At 36.0% G+C, this 25,960-nt stretch overlaps 1 protein-coding gene across 9 annotated transcripts in view; it reads left to right on the top strand.

Moving 5' to 3' along the window:
• The window catches only part of SYT1 (synaptotagmin 1), a 1,216,262-nt gene that overhangs the window by 864,390 nt on the left and 325,912 nt on the right, over window positions 1–25,960 (top strand). Inside the window, exon 1 of one of the 9 annotated variants that reach the window (XM_061204236.1) lies at window positions 5,316–5,358. The exons of the other annotated variants lie outside the window; for them this stretch is intronic. The gene's annotated coding sequence lies outside the window, so the exon portion shown is untranslated. Of the gene's footprint in view, window positions 1–5,315; window positions 5,359–25,960 lie in introns of those variants that run through there. 9 annotated transcript variants of the gene reach the window in all.

The following is a 25,960-nucleotide window of genomic DNA, read 5'->3' as shown; positions in this document are numbered from 1 at the left end:
AGGAGCTGCATTCAGGTTCTTTTTCTGCCACTTACTTGCTGTATGACCTCAGGAAGACAATTTAACCTCTTTGCCTCAATGTCCTCATGTATTACAATGGAGATAATAAATCCTATTTTATAGGCTTCATATGAGAATTCCAGTACACGTTTTTTTAAGTGTTTATTACAGAAGTTAATACAGTAACATCAGCAGATAGTACTTCTGTTGTTATATTTGCTATTAAAGATATCTCCTTTGCAATATTAAAGGGGCATTTTTTTAAAATCATAAACCACATACAAGTCTGCAAGGAATAAAGACGAAGGAAAGTACAAAGGATGAAGAGTAATGAAGGCTGGTTAGAAATCCTGAATGCAAGATGAAATTTGGTTTCGATACAGTAGTAGTGTACCATGAGCCCTCTCCTAGAAGGCCTCTTCCTCCTTAAAGCAAATGCTACTGAAATTAGACAAGGTCAATAGCATGGCTCCCTTTCAGAGAGGTCAAAAGTAAGACTTGAGACATTTTGACAGTCTTCATGGTTCTACAAGTAAGCTAAATCAGCATGCATCCTGTTGTGAAGGGTACCAAAAAGTCTTTCTACCCTACCAAGAAATGCGTTCCTTTGGGGTCACAAATGGGGTCATTTTCTCCAGAGAAAATAACCCTAACCCAACTGTAGGCTGAGCGGGTTTCCAGAAATAAATTATACCCAACACATGCTATTACATGCACCATTGTAAAGTTAAGGGCAGTTTTATGCCACTGCATAGCAAAATGATACACTCTTCCTTTAAAAAAGTTACATAAAATTTTGTATGCGCTATCTAAAACTGAAATCGCAAAATTATTCTTTCACCAAGGAAATCTCAGATAACAACACTTCTTATTTTGCTGCTTTTTCCCCCATGTTAAGGAATCAACTGAGTTTCTCCTCATTTTAGTACCTCACCTATGTTGTTAGTAAATTTCATATCTACCATTTTAATTTCCTTTATTGTTTGTCATTCTTTTGCAAATATCATAAAAATCCCTTTATAATACTGACATGGAGTATCAATACCAACACCACTCTCCTTTTGATGTCGAATCCTGTTCTGCCTCTAAAGATAAGTATATCCCAGTCTTAGTAATAATGATTCATTTATCACCAGAATGTAATTCATGATAAATATCTTATTTTTCTCTTTTCCTTAAAAGTTAATCCTTACGTAAACTACAGACAATTTTCTTTCTTTCCTATTCTAAAATATTAAACATCTGGTTCAGCATATGCTCCATTGTACATTTGAGCAATTTATGTCTCCTTATGGCTAATATGAATTGCTTAACCCTGCTATTGTTTTTATTTTCCACTTTCAAAAGTATCCTGGCAAAGCCTATGTTTATGAAGTTGTACAAAATGTTTCAGACTGAGGAAGGAAAGTCTCTAAACAAATGCCCGAAGTGCATTGGTTTCCTAACTCGATGACCCCCAAAGTGGTATTATATGAATTTTCAACAGTCTGAAATGTAAAAAATAATTCTTAGCAGTTTTGCCAGTTGCTCAGGGTTTTTGCTTATCTGTTTGATTTTGGCATGTAGCATTGACACGTTTGCTTTAACATCTCCTGGGAAGTACTTATTTTTTATTAAGTATGCAATATTTGAACATTATTTAGCCTTGAATTTTCCTTCTCTTTTGTACTTTAAAATACATTTTCCTCATTTTAGAGAAGGTTTTCATAATGCCCCCCCATTACGTCTTAGAGCATTTTATATGTGATAGTATTTTATAATATCATTGTATCCTAGAATGCAAGATTTTAAAAAATTTATCTGAGCTATGCCTATTAACATAATTCTAGAAAAAGATGGGTTTGCATAATTGTGTAATTATTAATATGCCCATTGTTTCCAATTATGATGAGATTTGAACAATTGTCAATATAGTTTACTAAAGGCAAAGACAAATTTGTTATTGAGACAGCTACAGAAATGGAGAAAATACAGGCAGTCCCCCACCTATGAAAGAGTTATGTTTTCTTTCTATTTCATGAGAGATATTTACTCAGAGTCATTGCACAAACAAACCCATGAAAAGCCACAGTCTCCGCTGAGCCACAGTATTTAGAGCATTGGGAATGGGGACGGGATGAGTGAAAGGGGGACAACAGCAAAATGTTTCTCCATTTCTCCTGACACTGAATTGACCCTACCCAAAATTTGAAAAATAAGTAAAGCTGGCTTTCCATACTGCCTTATCTCTTTCTGACCTTTGCTTTTTTCCTGATGTAATTCTGCTTCCCACCTAACATTCTTGAGATGCCTTTTCTTTAAAGCAGTTTCAGCTTCTAATTTCCTAACCCCCACTTTTGTCTTGGTCAGCACGCCTCAGTGCAGCTGGTATAGGGAAGCTACTAAGAAAAAAGGAACCGGCTCAAAGTAGTCGCACCGGCCCCGCATTCTCTCTGCTCTCCCCCAACCCCTACACACAAGAGTGTTAACCCAAAAAGCAAATGACATAGGGCATTTTACACAGTGTGAGGGCCTGAAATGATGAGCTTAGATGGTATGGGTGGAGATATTTGGGGACACAAACTTTCAGTCCATCGCAACCATCTATACCAACCATTCTATTGGGACAACTCAGATCAAGAAAGTAACGCTTAAATTTTAATTTTCAATTTGTATCATAACTAACTCTGGATGTAAATATAATTAGTAATGATGAAACAAATGCTGTGTTCTTTCTGTGCTGGTATCAACAGTTATGGAAGTGGCACAGTGAGGCCAAGCCAGCCCATGCCTCTGTCCTAGGACTGACGGCAACGGTGGTCACCATTAACTGAACACTTACTTCCCCCTGAGCACTTTACATGTAATTTCCCCTATTTCACAAACGAGCAAACTGAGAGGCAAACTCACTTTCTTAATGTAACATATCTTATCATTTTTGAGCCAGATACAGGATCAAGTCTATATAGTGCTAAACCCCGTACTCTTAAACAGACAAACTTCAGGCTTATACCAAAACAATGTTTGAAGAATTTCTCTCTGCATGAGAGGGTGAACTCCCGAGTGTGGTAGGCGAATCATCCTTGTGTCCCAGACTCTGTGCCAGAGTTCGTGCTAGTGCTAGTTGAACCAAACTGATGACTTTTTTACTCAGATCTATCATAGGGGTGGCTTTATTGAAAATTTTCTTTTCTCTTATTTTTCCTCACCAAAGCTAGAGTAATCCACATCCCCAAACACTCCATTACAATAAGGTTTTCTTTTCAAGAGTTGTATCTTTAGCCCTATACAAATTTGTCATTTATTTTGACCTTTTTTTAAATTGTGATAAAATATACATAATATAAAATTGACTGTTTTAACCATTTTTAAGTGTACAGCTCAGTGGTATGAAGTTCTTTCTCACTGTTGTACAACCATCACCACCATGTACCTCCAGAACTTTTTCATCTTCCCAAACTGAAACTCCACATCCATCAAACAATAACTCCCCATTCCCTCTCTCCACAGCCCCTGGAAACCACCATTCTACTTTCTATCTCTATCAGTTTGACTACTGTAGGTATCTCATAAAAGTGGAATCATGCAGTATTTGTCCTTCTGTGTCTGACTTATTTCACTTAGCAAGGTCCCCATGTTATAGCATGTGTTAGCATTTTTATCCTTCTTAAGCCTGAATAATATTTCATTGTATGTATGTGCTACATATTGTTTATCCATTTATCCTATAATTTATTGAATAATGTAGCTGTCCAATGTGGAATTTTTTGCCGTTTCCTAACTTAAGATGCAAATATAGAAATGCAATGAGTTTGTGACTTCTAGGACAGCTATCCTTTTATGTCATAAACTCTAAAATTAATCACAGAACGCTAGCTGAGTATAGGCAATCAGCAAAAGAAATAGATGAGTTTAAGATAATTAGGGTGTCTGAATCATAAATATGCCATGTTTTAACTGCTCCGACTAGAATTAGCCAGTCTTCATTCTGATTATCTGATGTTTTTACACATCAACTTTTCTTTAGAAGATTTGAGAAGCCAGCGGTATTTTTAAGTTGCCATTTCTCTAAAAATAAATAGAGGATTGTTGATTCAAAATAGGAATGCAAATTTATAACCTTCAACTTTTTTAATACTACCATTTAACTTCTAATCTGTGTATTATGAAATATTGTTCAAGAATTACTGGATGAATCTTAAATCAATAAGAAAGAAATTATTCATCCCTTCATGTTTTCAACAAATGTTTCTTATGTGCTTACTATTTTTACAGCTAGCATTTACTGAATGCAAGATACACACACATATGTTTATATCTGTATATATCTTCTAATAGACGAGCTTTATCACCATTTTTACAGCTGAGGAAGCTGAGGGTCAGAAAGGTAAAGTGATTTTCACAGCTAGTCAGTGGCAGAGTTGGAATTCTAGATGCAGGGCTGTTGCTCTCTGCCACCTCACACTGTCCCCCCTCTGCATGCCATGCATGGTGTTTGTTACATGCAGGGCAAGACACCATCTCCACCCTGGAGTAATTCACATTATAGTGGAATTGGTGAACATTCTAAAATTCATCATAATAGTACGATAAGAAATACTTGGAATCCAGCTGGACATGGCTTAACATCGCCTGAAAAATTTACAGAATAAAGGGCCGTCCATCTTGACCTTGCATGACTTGCTTCCATGCTGGTTTTCCACTTTGATTGCTAAAGAAAGAATTTACTTAAGCACATGGTATGGTTGGTTAGGGTTGAGGCTGTAATGAGATCATGAAGGTCAAGTTCAAGTGTTTGTTTGAAGTTAATCTCTAGCCAGTGGAAAAACCACTTTTTTAATGTTGTTATTTTTTCTGCTTAAACCTCTCATTCTATAGAAACCTTAGCAATAGTAACAATTTTTTAAAAAGATAAGCTTCAGAAAAATAATTTTTGTTAGCTTGTTAATGTTCTTGCATTATAGAAATGAGGCAAGATTTAAGTGTATGACCTTGGCTTTTGTTCAGAACCATCCCTTCTCTCGGGTGATCCTCAACAGTGTGATCCATAATAACGTTTCGTTGCTATTTTCTGACCTGTTGGGCGAGGCACTAAAGCCTGCTTCCCAAGGTCTGTGTTGCTTTAAGTTACCATAGTGAGGAAATTTCACAGTGCTGTCATGCTTTTGGTTAATACAGCTTTGTGTTTTGCTTGGGAAAGACAATTCTGATAGTGTCCTACTGATTCAGATGTTTTCTGACAGTAGCTGCCTACCAGGTTTGCCTTCATTGACTTTTCAATGTTCTGTTACAAATAACTTGCATGTACAATTTGATATTGAAGGGCATAGAAGGTTCCCCACTGTGCATGAAGTTGGAGCAGCCCTGAGTCACGGGGTGGTGAGTGCTTATTATCATTCTGAAATCACCCACTTGTCCTAGGCTGTTGCCATTACAGAGCTGCGTTTTCTCTGTCATTCTTTTTTCTTCTCCCTGTTTTATTCTTTCAGACATTCCAATGAGCCTCTTATTCTTTAAACTTCATTCTTAGAAATCCCCCATGATGAGTGAAACTTAAGATATAAAGTCATAGGTGTTTTCTTATTTTTTTGGATACCTGGAATCCACAGTATATTGAATTGCAAGTACGTATTTTGTTAGTAATTTTAAAAGAAGCCTTTTTTTCGATTCTTCTAAAATTGTGGATGGTTAGAAATGTCTGTTATAATCGTAACAGAAATAACTATCAATCATTGAATGAATGCCTACCACTTGCCAAGCTCTGTGCATAACAATTTTCACATGTTATCTATAATTTTGACAACTCTACAAGGTAGGTTATCCTTGCCCCATTTACAAATGAGGAAACTAAGACTCTGAGAGATCAAGTCACTTGCCCAAGATAATAATAATCACTTCTCTCTCTCTAATCATGCTTGACTTTTAGTATCTAAAATGATGATAGTAATTACTAGTGTTTGGATTTGTAGAGCACTTCACAGTTTGCACAGCAGTTCACATACGGTACCTCTTTTAAACCTCACAAAACTAGTATCTGTACTTTCTATTTCGTCTTATTCTCTGTAAGACCATTTTGAGGCTCTAGATTCTGAAATGAATTATGAATTTCCTTGGGCTGAAATATCACCCTCTGTTAAGTTAGCATCATTTGAAATAATAGCTTCATTTCTACCACTACTAGTTTATGTTTGTATTTTATCAGCGGAGAAAGCAGTTGGAGAACTTGCCTGTTGATACCCTTGAAGAATTCGGGGGATTATGCTTACCCAGACAACAGCTGCCTAAAGCAGAAGCATAATAGTGTTTTTGAGACCATAATTCTCTGCCCAAGAAATCTGTGTAAAAATTATATACATAGCTGCTATTTTTTACTGTCTCCTACCAAGATCCCAGCCTACAGCATCCTTGCCATTTAAAGACGTTCCAGTCCATGCAGACTGTTCCCATATCTTCATATATACCAAAGCATCCTATTCATTCATATACATGAATAGACATGGGGAAGAGGGGGAGGAAATAGACAAATGCACAGAGAGAGAAAGGACACCTTACAGTATTACACAAGGATAAGGTTACAGGAGAATCGATACTAAGTATGTTTCTGTCTCATCACTAGTAGTTCCAAAACTCAATGATGTTAGATTCTCTGACATAACTTAGGGTGGAAAAATATCAATTGGGTAATGGGAACGACAAATACAAAAGTTTAAATAGAAGAAAAAAATAAAACAATTAAAGCCACATGTTATCTCCCATCCCCCGTGGACCACAAAACCACTCTACTCATCATTTCAGAAAGTTCCCTATTCTTTCAAACAAATACCAGAGCTTTGGCTTGAGAGTTTGACCCCATTTTTCCTGACCTAACCTCCTCCTACGTTGAGTTTCTCCCTCTCATCTATATTCCCAGAGCATCTACCACAGCACCCCTCGGATCTGCTGGATGGGAACAGAGTCAGCCATCAGTAGGGTAAACTTGCCACCTCCTCACCCCCATCATTCCAGAGAGCAGTCCAGCACTTTGAGCACAATGCCCAGCACACAGCAGAGGATTCTACAGCACCAGACCCTGTGCTAGTTCTGAGGGTTATCCTCAAGCAACATTAGAAGAAAGGGAATGAAGAAGGTAGGGAAGGAAGGAATGAGAGAGAGGAAAAAGAGACGGAGGGAGGGAAGGGGAAGGAAGGAAGGCGGAAGATATAAAAAACAATGTAATGATTTAATCTATCATGTAGTTTTTCATATAAAACAGTTTTTTTCAGCAAAGACATTTATTTGAAAAAATATTTCAGAGTCATTCAGAACTCACAATGGGGATGAGGGAAATGAGTTTTCTATAGGACTAGAAGTCAGATCTTAGATTTGCTTTCCCACTAATTTGGAAGTTTATTTATTTTTCTTATTACTATTTCCACTTTTATTATAAGACAAGGTCTTTGTTCACTCCTTAGCTAACAAATTTTAGAAACAGACTATTTTATATGTTTTTATAATGTAACAAATAAAATAAGAAGGCAAAAGAATTTTATCTCCCAATCTACAAATTACTGCATTAAAATATTCCTAAATAATGCAAAATCCACCATATACATGTGTGAGGGTGAGTGTATTTTCTTTTCTGGTCTCTGGGAGACTGATTATGCTAATTGATACCAGTGCTCCTAATAGGAGCTAACTACTCCCCAAGGAAACACCATTTACTATTCATTCTCCTGCTCAGGCGCTCTGTAGCTTTACTTTCTCCTTTTTAAAATTTCTCAGCCCTGCCCTCATCAATCCTAAGAAAACTCCTGATTTTTCTATCACTTCTAGGCCTTGAGGGCTTGCATGCTACCATTCTACTGCTCTTCATGCATTCCAACAACTAGAAACTCACGGATAGAGTATTGATCATAAGACACATTGCTCTGCTTAATAACTGAGACTTGATTCCAATTCTTGCTATACTTGTGGGCAGACAATGTATTAAATAAAAAGCCGATGTTTTATTTTTCTTCCTATCTATCTATCTCTCTGCTACTCAAAAACAAATATCCCGGGAACAATAGTTAGTTAGCAGTCACGGAAGGCAAGAAGATTAAACAGAAAACTAAACTAAACAATCTTGAGAAAAAGAAAACCAAGGATGATTTTTGAATATATATAATTGTATCTTGAAATGTATTATAATCACTTCCTAATTTCTAAATCAGATCTGACCAACACATACCCCAGTATCTATTGAAATCTATAGGTCAGTCAAATATTACACAATGAGAAAGAAAGGAATATTTATTAGTCTTTGTGCATTTATAGGCGTAGAAGATGCTGTGTGAACTGGTTTGAATTTTTCGTCTGTTCATTATCTTATGGTTTCAATTAGTAATGAGCAGAAAATTGAAAAAGATGGAAAAAAAAGAGGGGAGAAGGGAAGAGGAAAAAGATCATGGGTTGCAAAAAGAACAAAGTGGTTATTCACAAGATGATGGAAAAAGAGATATTTCACAAAAACGAGTTGGATTATGGGTTGGAGGGAAAAGACCACACATATGCACAGCCACGTACACGCACACATCACCCTCACATGTGATATACTGACCACACACAAAGATGTACACACATGCACAGACTCCGCCTCAGGTGTATCATCCACACACACAAAAGCACAGACTACACACTTGCTCATTTGCTCACAAACACACACAGACACAACAAACAGAGTTGTGCTCCCATATCTCATAGTGGCTTCCCTTGGTCCTCAGTGCTCTGGGGGCACGGAGGGCGGGGCTCACAGTTGCCTAGGACTGGCCATGCGACCAGATCTGTAAAGCTCCACTATCTTTGCTATGCTGCACCTTTATATACTGCTGTACAGTATCATTCCAGAAAATCTTAAATTTAGTCTATATGCTTCAGATATCTTTTGGTTCCTAAAGCAAAGTCAGTGACTATCTAGCGTGAGAAAGCAGAGTCAGTGCTAAGGAGTTATGAGCAATATTGCATTCCCTTGCATTAAATATTGTGGATTATACTTATCTAATGCTGAATTCATACAATGGGAATAATAACACTGGCCTAATGAGGAATAAGTGGAATAACGTTTGTAACACACCTAATACAATGCCTGGTGCATAAAAGATGCTACAAAAAAAAAAAAAACAATGGAGAAGGGCGAGGCGTAATTTTACCTTTGTTAATAAAGATTTCCAGCTGCTCTTGGTTTGGTTGATTTCCCTCATATAATCTACTAGGTTAGACCTTAAATAAAGCAATTGCATTTTCCAATCTGATCACCTTTTAGTGTCCTAAGATATAGTAATAAGGACTACTTAGTCCACATTAATCTGTCTCTGAAATCTGAATAAAACTTTAAAACTTTCAAAGGTAGTTCAGAAATACACACGAAGTAAGTGTTACTTATATATTTCCTCAAGGCAGTCAGTTGAGTATGATTTTAGATCATATATCCATGCACTGGAGAAACCCTTCTGCTATGACAAGCTAGTTAAATTGTGAGATTCACCCCAGTTTATAAAAATAAACATGCTTTTTTAAAATTAAGCATTTTTAAAAATTCTTTGAAATGTTAAGAAGAGGATAATGTTATAGATGTTGGTTAAAGGTAGTTGTATGGAATTAAAATCATATAGCTCATGACTATTTGTTCAGATGTCCCTCCTACAAAAATAGAGTTCTTATGTGTACTGAATTCTCACAGTTGACTTTAAATTCCGCTTCCTGTATTAAGTAGAAAAATAGAGTCATGGAACTGTGGAATTGGAATTTGGAAATATGCATTTCAATGCCATTTAAATATTAAAAGTATTAGGACACTATACTGATACACAGGCATTTTTAAGAATCAGTTCTAAGTCATTTTTTAAATTTTAACCTTTAAGCTTCTTTACTTGGAAAAAATTTCATATACTTTTAAGATCATATAAAAACCATAGTGTTCTGAACGGCTTTATGTGAACTTTGAAGCAAATAACAAGGTATGAACCCAAGCAAGGCCCCAGATGATTCTCTCTAGCAGTTAGTTTGTAAGGAGACCTTGTAATATAGACTTGTTGGGGCTTCCAGGTAAAACATCAAATACCAGCTGTACTTTCATGCTCAGTGGTGTAGAAAGGCAGAGAGGAGAAGTAAGGATGTGGGCACCAGGTCCTGGGCTTTAAAGGTTCACGTAAACTTCCCCAATTCTTTATGCTAGCCTACATCCTCCTCTAGGATCAAACTGCCCTGGGCTACAAACTGAGACTCGGAGAATATATTTGTTCATGACCACACACACCAAGTACAAACTGATGTAGAATATGTTATGTACTTGCCTATTTCAGGGTTGAGTGTCATCATTCGGCGTTTTTGCCTTTACACTTTTATTTCCACCACGACACACCCATGAGGCAAGTCTGAAAGAGGAAGGCAAGACTTCACATCATTCTTAGAGCCCCTGCCAGGCTTTGGATTTCATTCTTATTAATTTGGGTTGTAGTTGCAAAAAGCCAAGCCAGAAATGACCTTTGATTATTTTATGAAACCCAAACACACTTGTCAAACCCAACCATGCAGAACGGCACAAATTAAGTCAACTTTCACTCTGGTTTTGTGCCAAACGGGATGAAGCCTCTGGTGGCCTGGACAGCTCTATTTCCTGCTTTCAATTTCAGAGAGTCCAATTAGTAAATCAAACTTTTAAAAGCTGTCTAAAATAATTAATTAGGTCATAATTACTCAGAAGCATATTTTATAGTGTACTCTAATCTACTATCTGGTCTAAATGCTTGAAAATGGTATCAATTTCATTATTAAAGAATTAATTATAATTGGGCATAATCCTTTGGTGATGGAGGGTGAAGAAAAACATACTCTAGGGATAAACTGTTCACATATGTGAAGTAGATAAATTCTTCCAGAGCTCAAGAGTGCTAGCTGTGCTCTGGAATTATTTTCTGGTTTTAATATTATTCCGTTTTAAAAACCTTATAAACATCACCCAACAAATAAATGCCTCAGAGGAAAAAAGGGCCCTCTGTCTGAATGTGTTCATCGCACATGGACAAGTTGTTTTCCTCCTACTCTATCCAAAGCATTTCTGATCATCATTACATTGGTACAATAAAGACAAGGAGAATGCATGTGTCGTATCAACCTCTGTACTAAGGAGTTTTACCCACATTATCCCATTTGTTCTAAAAATATAATGTTATAAGGAATGTGTCACTTTTACAGATTGAGGAGGAGAGGTCCGGGGAGACTGAATGATTTTCAGAGTTAATAAGGGCAAGATCTAGGAATTGAATTTAGGCCTATGTAATTCCAAATCTTACCTTTTTTTTCTTTTTTTAAACTATTTCAGGTTTGTTACATTGGGGACCCTAGTAACAAGTTTTCTTGAGGGTTCATGAGACTTTTTTTTTAAATTCCGTCCTTTCATTTCAATAATAATGTAAAAGTATATATATATTACCACTTATGAATACAAAACAGCTACTTGGCAGTGATCAATCAAACAAGAAAAATATTTTAATACAATATAATTTCAGTTGTTAAGTCATGATTTCTCAAACAGGGTCTTCAAGCCCCACTGAGGGATCCTCAAAGATTTTTTTTTTCCTGAAAGACGCCTGCGCATGACTTGTGCTTATAAAACCATGTCCTGCACTACCATAGAATATTTTGTATGGACTCCTGAGTATTTTTAATTAATTCTTCAGATTCCAGATTGCATTTGTCTATTTTCACAAGTGCTAATGATCTTCAAACCCTACGTGTTACCAGATGTAAAAAAATATCTAGTCATAAACTCTTGAGTTTGAATTGTATCATTGTTTGTTATGGAAAATTTTCTTTGACCAACCATTGGAAGCCAACATAAGCATCCAAAGCAAGAGCAATTATTTGCTCAAATGGTTCTTAGCGAAGATAATACTTGTTCTTTTATGCATTTAATATTCGTTTTACTCAGTTTAAACCAGGCCCCTGAGTTCTCCTTTATATATTTTTGTTCCTGGTTTACATACATTTTAATGAGATCCATGAAGCCTGGTGTCATAATATCTTTGTCCCTTTTATATGCCAGTACAGTGTGCTTTTATTTGACAAATAGCTTTTTTCAACTGACATTTTAATGCCACACTCACAAAAAATCAAGCAAAAATGCTAAATACAATTTGGTTTGTCTGTGAGGTAGGGTTTTATAAAGAACTTTCCATCAGAAAAGCTACAATGGAAAAGATAATATATGAAAGCTGGGAAAATATAGATAATTACCAATTACAAATAGAAAAAAATCTTTTAAAAACAATATCATCCCCTAAAGACTAATTCTCAATTTTATTAAGATACAACAATAGAAATCCTTTCTGAAAATTAACCTAAAATTTCTCATTTGCAGTGACAGCTTTTTTTGCTTGTATTCTGCTCCTAAATGTTACTATCTTTAATATAAAGGCTCTTAAGCTGCATGAAGACTAATTTTCCCCAATCTTGTCTTTCATGGACTATGGAGAAAAATGCCATGAGGTAAAAATGTTGCTATTTCTTTAAGCTCCTACTCATTTCTTTTTAATGTTTCTTTTAGGATCTAGCAAATCAAATAAGAAAATTTAACTTATAAATAGTAATAACACCTAAGATCAATAAAGCTTACCTGTGCCCATCCATGTCAGAGAGAAAATATAAATATGAACCATTTCAAAATCTTCTTGCATATTTAGGCCAAAGAGTATTGTAAAACTAAAGCTGTGGACTTCAATAAATCAAAGGCAGCTAATCATTACAGTTTTATGGGTAAACTGTTGTAGTGAATTAATGTGTTTCTCAGAAGAGAAAGAATAGAGGTGACCAGTGCTTATCTATAAATGGCAATGAGTAATGTGAAACCAAGAGCACAGATAATATACCTGTTAAGGGTTTCACAAATGTATAAACCACAAAAATCTTAGATTCATAAACAGACAAAGTAATCAAGAACATCTTTTAAACACTGTTGTCTTCCTAATTTTTTTTAGGTTTTAGAAAATATATTACATACATAAGTAAAACCATAATGCAGACTTAAGTGCTTATTTAAAATGTATTTTTGGAATGAAACTGGGTCATTTGTAGAGACATGGATGGACCTAAAGAGTGTCATACAGAGTGAAGTAAGTCAGAAAGAGAAAAGCAAATATCGTATAATAACGCATATATGTGGAATCTAGAAAAATGGTATAGATCATCTTACATGCAAAGCAGAAATAGAGACACAGAGGTAGAGAACAAATGTACGGATACTAAGGGGAAAGGAGTGGGGAGGGAGGAATTGGGGGACTGGGATTGACATGTATACATTACTGATACTATGTATAAAATAGACAACTGATGGGAACATACTGTATAGCACAGGGAACTCTACTTAATGCACTGTGGTGACCTAAATGGGAGGGAAGTCCAAAAGGGAGGGGATATCTGTATGTGTATGGCTGATTCATTTTGTTGTGCAGTGGAGGCTAACACAACATTCTAAAGCAACTATACTCCAATAAAAATTTTTTAAAAGTAAAATTAAATAAATAAAATGTATTTTTGAAAAATTAAGAAACTTTTCATTTTACCACATATTTTTATATTTATGAATTCTTTTTTAAATTTTTTAAATTCCTATTTTTATTATTTGCACATTCCTATTTTTCCACAACTGTGTTTGAGTGTTAAGACTGAGTTTTTTCTTTTTTATGGACATTATAACATTAGCTTTAATAGTAATTAAAAATTAACATTAAAGTATAAAAAGGAATCTAAAAATTCCTGCTATATAGAATGATGGCTACTAAAGACCATTTGTAGGTGACTTGGCATTGACAGAAAAGTATACAAGTGTGGATTTAGTCAGATGTTAAAATTCCTTTCTGGAACTCAGTTCTCTTGGCAAACGTAAGTATTGTGTAACTCTTTATATTTTAATTGGAGAAAAATGCCTGCGTGAAAGGGTAATTTTTACTTTTTATCTTTTCCAGCAGCATGTGATGCTGTTTGACATGCCAAATGGTAAAATCAGAAAGAACTGAATTAAATATCTCATTGTCCAACAGATTGAATAAATTATAAATAAAATAAATACAGAGAGGTTCAAATATAACCTTGAGCATAATGCTTTGAAGGGTTGTAAGAATTTTCAATATGCCCTCTATTTCCATCCTCTTAAATATTTCAAAAGCTACTTAAGGTGTCGTAGATAAATAAATAATAATGCTTCCATTTTAACTATAGCCTATCTTTTGAAAGCTGTTTATCACCAATTCCTGCTATTTTATATAATGGGCCTACCAACCTACAGAATGAATGACAGACATCCAAACTGACCAGGGCAGACTTAGGAAGCTAAGTATACACCAGTGCAAGAAGAGCAATTTGTCTAGTCATAGGATTTTTGTCTTCAAAGTGCTTTACAGGCCTCAAGAAATTCTAACCACACCCCAAGAGGTAATTTGCTATTACTGACAATTTATGATAAAAAAAAAAATCTTGGCTATCTCTAATTTGCCCAAGGCCAAAGAAAGTCAGATTAAGGTTCTTGGCCTCAAGTTTTTAAGTCTGATTGATTATTTGGATTGCACTTTATTTTTTAACTTTAAGTTTTTTAATTATCTTAGGAATTTGGCATCATTTGTTACTGCAAACCTATACTTGTACTTGAGATTACACTTCTATTTTAAATTCCTATTTTCATCACTAACAGCTTTTTAAGTTTTTCTCCTCTTCTTTTCCCCAAGCTTTATTTTCTTCCAGAAAATTTAACTAAAGAGTTGTATTAAAAAACTGCTTGGTCGTATTTCAATTAGTCAAAACTTTACATCGATAACAGTTGCAAGTGAAGAAAATTCTTCAAGCTCTGTGAACAGAAGAGTAGATAATTCAAACCTAGGTCCCCCTCAGATCACAGTCTGAATATAGGAAGAGAGTTTCGCCTCTCAAAAGTGAGGAGGTATGGACAAAAGACAACATGTGACTTGAAATCCTGATCCTCTCTTTTTAAAGATACTACCTCTGAACTCTTAACTAGAGAAACAAAATAAAAATAGAGGGAATTCAGTCTTTGTTCAACTTTGGGTTGGTGTTTAAAAGCCACAGACTCTTCAGTACATTACTGGGCTGAAGTGTAGAGAAACCTTTGTAAATCAGTACTACTTATTTAAAAAATAATTTGTTGATTAATTCACAACACTTTATTTACTATCTTTTATGCCAGACCCTATTAAAAGCACTGGAGTTATGGTAATAAATGATATGAACTGTGCCCTTAAAAAGCTCAGTCTAAGAGAGAAAGAGAGAGGAAAAAGGAAACAAAAAAAAAAAAACCTCTAATAAATCTGTGCTAAGAGAATATAAGGGAAAAAATAATTACTTTTGTGGACAGTAAATATTTCAGACTGGAAAACTGGATCCCAGAGAACAAATGTTTATTAAATGCCTACTGTATTTCTTTCCTAGGACTGCCTTAAATTATCAAAAATTTGGATGGCTTAAAACAACAGAAATTTATTCTCTCACAGTTCTTTGATCCAAAATCAGAGAGTCAGCTGGTAACAAGGTCCTACTGTATAGCACAGAGAACTACATTCAGTATTCTATGATAAACCATAATGGAAAAGAATATTTTAAAAAAGAATGTATATATATGTATAATTGAATCACTTTGCTGTACAGCCAAAATTAACACAACATTGTAAGTCAACTATACGTCAATTAAAAAAAAAAAGAGTTAGCTGGGCCCTGCTCCCTCCAAACTCTCTCAGGAAGGAGCCCACCTTGCGTCTTCCAGCTTCTGCTAGCCCTAAGCATTCCTTGCTTTGTGGCAGCATAATTCCAATCCCTGCCTCTGTCTTTGCATGGCTGTCGTCTTCCATCTGTGTCTCTGTCTCTCTCCCTCTTCTTATAAGGACACCAGTCATATTGGACTTAGGGCTCACCTAACTGCAATATGACCCCATCTTAACTTAATGACATTTGCAAAGACCTCATTCCCAAATAAGGTCACATTCACTGGTACCAGGGGTTAGAACCTCAACATACCTTTCTGGGGGAAACAATTCAACACACGACACTAGATACTCATTAAAACACTAGGTACTTGTCCTCCTTGGTTTAAAAAATAATAATGGTTTCATTCAAAAATCAGACAATAAAATAATTCATCAATTTTTTACAGTTTTCAGATCTATGTATATGAGCTTTTATACATACAGCTCTCAGTATTTCATTATTGTCTGTAGCATTTACTATTCTGTCTTTAAAGATGAAGAGGATTCTCTTTCTGAACAAGGAAAAAGATAAACTAGATTTAAGTAGCAATTAAAGATAGGGCTGAAAAAGAACAATGGCTCTCTAATACAGACTTATTGTGGCTATTGTGGGACGACTCTCACTGGTGATTTACTGAAATAGGTAAACTAAGGAAGTGAAATGATGAAATCTTGCCCACAGTAGAGAAAGGGTACTAAATGACCTCCTGGAGTAACTTCAGTGGCAGTCATTTGAATACAACAAAAATCTAAAATTTTTGAACATAGTATGACACATAAGCAGGAATGCTTACAGAAGAGTGACAGATTTTACCTTTAAAAGGTATTTACATATATAATGCATATCCAACCTGAAAATATACTATTTTGTGATATTTGAGTTTCCTACAGTCTCTCAGAAGGCACAAATGGTACATAGAAATATTTGCAACTTTTTATGTACTGTAGTTGACTGTTATAAACTTACTGTACTCAGCAAATTCCAAACTATCTACTGGACACTGCAGAGAAACAAGACTTTTGCCATGACACCAAGGAGCATATTATTACTATAATATGCTTTATTTATATAAATAAGGGCCTTAAGAGAGTTCACCAGGATGAGAACTACAGGATGGGGTGGATATTTCAGGAAAAGAGAATGATTAATTCATTCATTCAACCAATATATATTGAGAACCTGCTGTATGCCAGGCACTGGTCAAGGCACTGGGATTTCAGCAGTGAACACAGTGTTCCAAGTTCTTGTCCTCAAATAGCTTAAATTCTGGGGTGGGAGGGAGGGGGAAGTCGGGGAGGGCCGAGAGGTGTCATCAGAAAAAATACAGCATGCCCTGTTAAGTTTGAATTTCAGGTAAACGACGAATACATTTGTAGTATAAGTATGTTCAATACAATATTTGGGACACTTGAATAATTATACAATGAATAAGTTTTCAGTATAAGTAATGACAAGTAATAATCTTTTAGTATGTCTGATACAATATTTAGGACACACATACCAAAAATGTTTTGTTGTTCATCTGAAATTCAAGTTTAACTGGGTGCCTTGTATTTTTATTTGCTAAATCTGACAATCCTAAGGTAGGGAGAAAGAAAATAAACATACAAAAAGTAGTATGCCATAGATGATAAATACTAGGAAGAAAAAGAAAGTAATGTTAGGAGAATTGGGGATGCTGCAAGAATACGGGGTTGCCATTACATTTATCAGAGAGAAGGTCCCTCCAAGAAGGAGATATTTGAGCAGAGACCTGAAGGAAGTGAGGGTGTGATCTACACCACTACCTGGGTGAAGAGCTTTCCTGGCTAAGGAGACAGTAAGTAAAAATCATTGAGGCTGGAATACTGTAGGCTTCCCAGGGAACCAAGAGTCCTGTATGTTGGAACAGAGGGAGCAATGGGAAGGGCAAAATTTTTATTGCCCTTTCAGAATTTATTATGAGCCAGAACGAATTCTTTGGCATTACTCAAAATATGACATTGAGTTGTATGTCTGTCCATCTCTGTCTCTTTGTTCCTCTCTTTATCTCTGCCTCTCTGCAAATGCATGTGTGTGTGTGTGTCTATATGTAAGACATATATATATAGAGAGAGGGAGAGGCTCAACACAAAGTAATGTCTGCTACAGGGAAAAATAATGAGCAACTTAATTAATCTGGGACTTATTTACACTTGTGTTGTCAATTTTGATCATTTGCTTATTTAACTAAAATGTTCAGCTTTCATTACAGTCATTAGCTTCCATCTATAAATAATAATGTATTCATATTCTGTAAGTATGTTAGAGTTCCACACATTTTGCAGCAGAGACCAAGATGCAGGGACTATTGTTATTTAATGAAACCTCTCATCAAACCCTGTGGATTTACTAGCAGTTGGTTAACCTTCAAAATAACACCACATATTGGGATTCTAATGCCCAAATTTGTTCTTCTCATTCTTTGTTTTGAAAATTGGCCTCCATTTGACATTGTCACACTGCAAACTGACCCTTCTCTCCCAGCAGCCGTTCTCTCCACATGGAGGTGGTCTCTGTGGCCCCAAAAGGTGGATTCAGCAGTGCCCCCCATTTTAAACATCAGGGATTTAAATAGCTCTCGATCCAAGGGGCACTTGTACAGCATTTGTGTTCCTGTTCTGCCCCATTCTTGTGTCTTAATCTCTGACTTGGTAGCTTCCCGATATTCCAGCCCCTAGAGGCCTGGAACATGACCTTTCTCTTGTTATTATTGCTTCTAAAATACACTTGTTTTCTGATCTCTGGCCTGGTTCTTGAGATCATTTTGCCTACTGATACAATTTTCTGAGTAAAATGTCAGAGTATTAATCATCCTTCACCCCTGAGTTTTGCTCACTCAGGAGCCAAGACATCCCAAATCAACTTCTCAGACTCCCTTTCTTGACTTTTCACTTGGAATTTGGTGCCGCTATTGTCATGATACCTGACATAAGTCATGGTTTGCTTGATAGACTGACTGACTTCCTCTGAGCACCAGCATGGGGATATGTTCTTAGTGTGCGAACTCAATTCAGAATGTGATTCCAGAGGAAACTTCCACAAGCCTCTTAGATAGCCTCATTCACCAAAGGGCAGACAGCAGAAGCAAGAAGAACTACAATCCTGCAGCTTGTGGAACAAAAACCACATTCACAGAAAGATAGATAGACAAGATGAAAAGGCAGAGGGCTATGTACCAGATGAAGGAACAAGATAAAACCCCAGAAAAACAACTAAATGAAGTGGAGATAGGCAACCTTCCAGAAAAAGAATTCAGAATAATGATTGATAGTGAGGATGATCCAGGACCTCGGAAAGAGAATGGAGGCAAAGATCGAGAAGATGCAAGAAATGTTTAACAAAGACCTAGAAGAATTAAAGAACAAACAAACAGAGATGAACAATACAATAACTGAAATGAAAACTACACTACAAGGAATCAATAGCAGAATAACTGAGGGAGAAGAACGGATAAGTGACCTGAAGACAGAATGGTGGAATTCACTGCTGCAGAAGAGAGTAAAGAAAAAAGAATGAAAAGAAATGAAGACAGCCTAAGAGACCTCTGAGACAACATTAAACGCAACAACATTCGTATTATAGGGGTCCCAGAAGGAGAAGAGACAGAGAAAGGACCGGAGAAAATATTTGAAGAGATTATAGTTGAAAACTTCCCTAACATGGGAAAGGAAATAACCACCCAAGTCCAGGAAGCACAGAGAGTTCCACACAGGATAAACCCAAGGAGAAACACGCCAAGACACATGGTAATCAAATTGGCAAAAAATAAAGACAAAGAAAAATTATTGAAAGCAGCAAGGGAAAAACGACAAATAACATACAAGGGAACTCCCATAAGGTTAACAGCTGATTTCTCAGCAGAAACTCTACAAGCCAGAAGGGAGTGGCATGATATACTTAAAGTGATGAAAGGGAAGAACCTACAACCAAGATTACTCTACCCAGCAAGGATCTCATTCAGATTCGATGGAGAAAGCAAAAGCTTTACAGACAAGCAAAAGCTAAGAGAATTCAGGACCACCAAACCAGCTCTACAAAAAATGCTAAAGGAACTTTTCTAAGTGGGAAACACAAGAGAAGAAAAGGACCTACAAAAACAAACCCAAAACAATTAAGAAAATGGTCATAGGAACATACATATCAATAATTACCTTAAACGTGAATGGATTAAATGCTCCAACCAAAAGACACAGGCTTGCTGAATGGATACAAAAATAAGACCCTTATATATGCTGTCTACAAGAGACCCACTTCAGAACTAGGGATACATACTGACTGAAAGTGAGGGGATGGAAAAAGATATTCCATGCAAATAGAAATCAAAACAAAGCTGAAGTAGCAATACTCATATATCAGATAAAATAGACTTTAAAATACAGAATGTTACAAGAGACAAGGAAGGACACTACGTAATGATCAATCCAACAAGAAGATATAACAATTATCAATATATATGCACCCAACATAGGAGCACCTCAGTATATAAGGCAACTGCTAACAGCTATAAAAGAGGAAATCTGCAGTAACACAATAATAGTGGGGGACTTTAACATCTCACTTACACCAATGGACAGATCATCCAAAGTGAAAATAAATAAGGAAACAGAAGGTTTAAATGACACAATAGACCAGATAGATTTAATTGATATTTATAGGACATTCCATCCAAAAACAGCAGATAACACTTTCTTCTCAAGTACTTATGGAACATTCTCCAGGATAGATCACATCTTGGGTCACAAATCAAGCCTCAGTAAATTTAAGAAAATTTAAGAATATTTAAATCATATCAAGCATCTTTTCTGACCACAAAGCTATGAGATTAGAAATGAATTACAGGGAAAAAAATGTAAAAAACACAAACACATGGAGGCTAAACAATACGTTACTAAATAACCAAGAGATCACTGAAGAAATCAAAGAGGAAATCAAAAAACACCTAGAGACAAATGACAATGAAAACACGATGATCCAAAACCTATGGGATGCAGCAAAAGTAGTTCTAAGAGGGAAGTTTATAGCTATACAAGCCTACCTCAAGAAACAAGAAAAATCTCAAACAATCTAACCTTATACCTAAAGGAACTAGAGAAAGAACAACAAACAAAATGCAATGTTAGCAGAAGGAAAGAAATCATAAAGATCAGAGCAGAAATAAATGAAATAGAAACAAAGATCAATAAAACTAAAAGCTGGTTCTTTGAGAAGATAAACAAAATTGATAAACCATTAGCCAGACTCATCAAGAAAAAGAGGGAGAGGACTCAAATCAATAAAACTAGAAATGAAAAAGGAGAAGTTACAACAGACACTGCAGAAATACAAAGCATCCTGAGACTACTACAAGCAACTCTATGCCAATAAAATGGACAACTTGGAAGAAATGGACAAATTCTTAGAAAGGTATAACCTTCCAAGACTGAACGAGGAACAAATAGAAAATATGAACAGACCAATCACAAGTAATGAAATTGAAACTGTGATTAAAAATCTTCCAACAAACAAAAGTCCAGGACCAGATGGCTTCACAGGTGAATTCTATCAAACATTTAGAGAAGAGCTAACATCCATCCTTCTCAAACTCTTCCAAAAAATTGCAGAGGAAGGAACACACCCAAACTCATTCTATGAGGCCACCATCACCCTGATACCAAAACCAGAGAAAGATACTACAAAAAAAGAAAATTACAGACCAGTATCACTGATGAATATAGATGCAAAATCCTCAACAAAATACTAGCAAACAGAATCCAACAGCACATTAAAAGTATCATACACCATGATCAAGTGGGATTTATCCAAGGGATGCAAGAATTCTTCGATGTACACAAATCAATCAATGTGATACACCATATTAACAAATTGAAGAATAAAAACCATAGGATCATCTCAATAGATGCAGAAAAAGATTTGACAAAATTCAACACCCATTTATGATAAAAAAACTCTCCAGAAAGTGAGCATAGAGGGAACCTACCTCAACATAATAAAGGCCATATAGGACAAACCCACAGCAAACATCATTCTCAATGGTGAAAAACTGAAAGCATTGCCTCTAAGATCAGGAACAAGACAAGGATGCTCACTCTCACCACTATTATTCAAAATAGTTTTGGAAGTCCTAGCCACGGCAATCAGAGAAGAAAAAGAAATAAAAAGAATATAAATTGGAAAAGAAGAAGTAAAACTGTCACTGTTTGCAGATGACATGATACTATACATAGAGAATCCTAAAAATGCCACCAGAAAACTACTAGAGCTAATTAATGAATTTGGTAAAGTTGCAGGATCCAAAATTAATGCACAGAAATCTCTTGCATTCCTATACACTAATGATGAAAAATCTGAAAGAGAAATTAAGGAAATACTCCCATTTACCACTGCCACAAAAAGAATAAAATACCTAGGAATAAACCTACCTAGGGAGACAAAAGACCTGTATGCAGAAAACTATAAGTCACTGATGAAAGAAATTAAAGATGATACCAACAGATGGAGAGATATACCATGTTCTTGGGTTGGAAGAATCAATATTGTGAAAATGACTATACTACCCAAAGCAATCTACAGATTCAATACAGTCCCTATCAAATTACCAATGGCATTTTTTACAGAACTAGAACAAATCATCTTAAAATTTGTATGGAGACACAAAAGACCCCGAATAGCCAAAGCAGTCTTGAGGGAAAAAAATGGAGCTGGAGGAATCAGACTCCCTGACTTCAGACTATACTACAAAGCTACAGTAATCAAGACAATATGGTACTGGCACAAAAACAGAAACATAGATCAATGGAACAGGATACAAAGCCCAGAGATAAACCCACGCCCCTATGGTCAACTAATCTATGACAAAGGAAGCAAGGATATACAATGGAGAAAAAACAGCCTCTTCAATAAGTGGTGCTGGGAAAACTGGGCAGCTACGTGTAAAAGAATGAAATTAGAACACTCCCTAACACCATACACAAAATAAACTCAAAATGGATTCGAGACCTAAATGTAAGACCAGACACTATAAAACTCTTAGAGGAAAACATAGGAAGAACACTCTTTGACATAAATCACAGCAAGATCTTTTTTGATCCACCTCCTAGAGTAATGGAAATAAAACCAAAAATAAACAAATGGGACCTAATGAAACTTAAAAGCTTTGGCGCAGCAAAGGAAACCATAAACAAGACAAAAAGACAACCCTCAGAATGGGAGAAAATATTTGCAAACGAATCAACGGACAAAGGATTAATCTCTAAAATATATAAAGAGCTCGTGCAGCTCAATATTAAAGAAACAAACAACCCAATCCAAAAATGGGCAGAAGACCTAAATAGGCATTTCTCCAAAGAAGATATACAGATGGCCAAGAAGCACATGAAAAGCTGCTCAACATCACTAATTATTAGAGAAATGTAAATCAAAACTACAATGCGGTATCACCTCACACCAGTTAGAATGGGCATCATCAGAAAATCTACAAACAACAAATGCTGGAGAGGGTGTGGAGAAAAGGGAACCCTCTTGCACTGTTGGTGGGAATGTAAATTGATACAGCCACTATGGAGAACAGTATGGAGGTTCCTTAAAAAACTAAAAATAGAATTACCATATGATCCAGTAATCCCACTACTGGGCATATACCCAGAGAAAACCATAATTCAAAAAGACACATGCACCCCAATGTTCATTGCAGCACTATTTACAATAGCCAGGTCATGGAAGCAACCTAAATGCCCATCGACAGACAAATGGATAAAGAAGATGTGGTACATATATACAATGGAATATTACTCAGCCATAAAAAGGAACGAAATTGAGTCATTTGTTGAGACGTGGCTGGATCTGGAGACTGTCATACAGAGTGAAGTAAGTCAGAAAGAGAAAAACAAATATCGTATATTAATGCATGTATGTGGAACCTAGAAAAATGGTACAGATGAACCAGTTTGCAGGGCAGAAGTTGAGACACAGATGTAGAGAACAAACGTATGGACACCAAGGGGTGAAAGCCATGGTGGGGTGGGGATGGTGGTGTGCTGGATTGGGCGATTGAGATTGACATGTATACACTGATGTGTATAAAATTGATGACTAATAAGAACCTGCTGTATAAAAAAATAAAATGAAATTCAAAAATTAAAAAAAAAACTAATACTAAACTTTCTTTGGGTTATTTGTATGGAAATATGTTAATATAAATGTTTCAGACATTACATGAAATTTCTAAAGATCTTATATATTCTGGTATAATGTTATAAGTCATAATTCTAGTTATTATATCTCAGAAATAACTAAAAAAACAAAACAAAACAAAACAATGTGATTCCAGAGGCTGCTATCCCTGTCTGCCCTCATTGGATGTGGCGGGGCCAGGACACTGGGGCATAAGCTAAGCCTGCCCCACCTTGTGCCCAGTAATCAAACTGGTTGGATATTGCTCCTTGTGTCTTGCTTCCCAAAGTAAGAATAACACCAACATTACTACATACTTTACTCTGAACCTCAAATCAAAAATGTTATAAATATCTCACATCTCAAGGATCACGAATTAGAGGCACCATATACATATTGTTCTGTACTTTCAGAACCAGGCATTAGAAGAGCCCTGTATTTGCAGAAACTAGAACTTTAAAACATTTCTAATCATACTCTTGCAGAAAAGATAACATGACTTCCTCCCTCTCAATTCATGCCATCTTTTGCTTCCTGGCCAAAATCATCAAGGCTTATTGAATTTCATTATGAATTTCTCTTTTTGGTCTATGGACCCACTCTCCACCTTTGTTACATCTCTTTTGAGTTTTTCCCCTTACACCTACTAGAACATTTCCTCTTTGTGCTAGTCCAAGCAGGCTTTTCTGTCTGCCTCAGGCCAACATTCAGCTCTTTCTTCCCAGCAAGTGTCTGTCTCTGAAGTCTGATGCAGAGCTTAGCCAGAGAACCTTTCCGCATGTAAGTAAACAGAGCCATGTTTAACTAGGTCTCAAGATGAAACACATAGCTGTCCTTTTTGCTGTGGGGAAGTGCTTCTGATGCTTTAATATTTATGCTCTAGATCTAAAATATCTACTATTAGTTCTGTGAACCTAATCCCCAAGTCTTAGTTTCCTCATTTATAAGATACTGGCTATGTGATCTCCAAGGTCACCTCCACCTCTGCGGTCTGCAATGCAACTATTCATCACATTCGGCAGAGCCTCTCCTCTTTATAAAACTCAAGTCTATGGAATCAGAGAGAACAAAAATGATCCCAGGCATGATTTTGCTGTCAGGATTTCTACCTTCATAGTCATATACTCCTTTTTAGAAAACCATAAGAAGGGGTAACTATGCACATTAGAAATAAATATATATCTGACAATTATAAATCACAAATTATATCAGCTTTAAGAACAGAGAGATTACTAAAATTTCCTAAGAAGAAGTATTGTGACATCTTATATATTGTTACCTTTTTCTTTTCTGTCAATTCTTTACTGCTTTATTTGGAGGTGAGTTACATACACAGTTTTAGATTTTTCAAAGTTAAGCAGATCAGATGAAACATAATCGTGATTCCTATTCCTCTGTTTTTGCTTTCCATAGTGGATGCTTTAAGTGTGAAACATTCAGTGTGTCTATTTACAAGACTATTAAGTGTGAGGAATATTTGTATCATAAAACTCACACTCCAGGATTAGCTATACATTAATAATGTTTTAAAAACTTATTTGAAAGTGAACCCTCAGCCAGTCACATTGTCTGGGAGGTCGCAAATAATTGGAATGGCTTTTTTAAAAAAACCGTTAATTGGAATTTCTTAATTTTCTGAATAAATGTGCATAGTTCACCAGTGGATTTGTCTTCTCCATTCTCTCACTTGCCGAATCTACCCTATCAATCAATTCCTGAGTCATTCTTGATGCAGTACAAATGTTTTATAGTCAGCCTCAACCCAGCAGTGCATAGGGTCTGGAATGCCTTACTAATATGCTCAGCAAGTTTTAGCCCTGCTTTTGTTGCCCAGCTCTAGCCACTGCATTGACTTACCATAGAGTTTCTGCTTCAAGTTCCCGATAGACCTGAGCCCCTGTAGAAAATGCCTTGGCCTCACTGGCTCTTGTCAGCCCCACCTCTAGAGAACAAGAAGCTGTTTATTCCCACAACATTGCCATGTTCCTTCCAGGAATGGGTTCCTCAACCCAAAGTCACAGTACTG

Source organism: Eubalaena glacialis, chromosome 11 (genome assembly GCF_028564815.1).
Source record: "Eubalaena glacialis isolate mEubGla1 chromosome 11, mEubGla1.1.hap2.+ XY, whole genome shotgun sequence".
NCBI classification, from domain to species: domain Eukaryota; kingdom Metazoa; phylum Chordata; class Mammalia; order Artiodactyla; family Balaenidae; genus Eubalaena; species Eubalaena glacialis.
The sequence above is the reverse complement of the archived record's forward strand: the minus strand, read 5'-3'. Positions and strand labels throughout refer to the sequence as shown.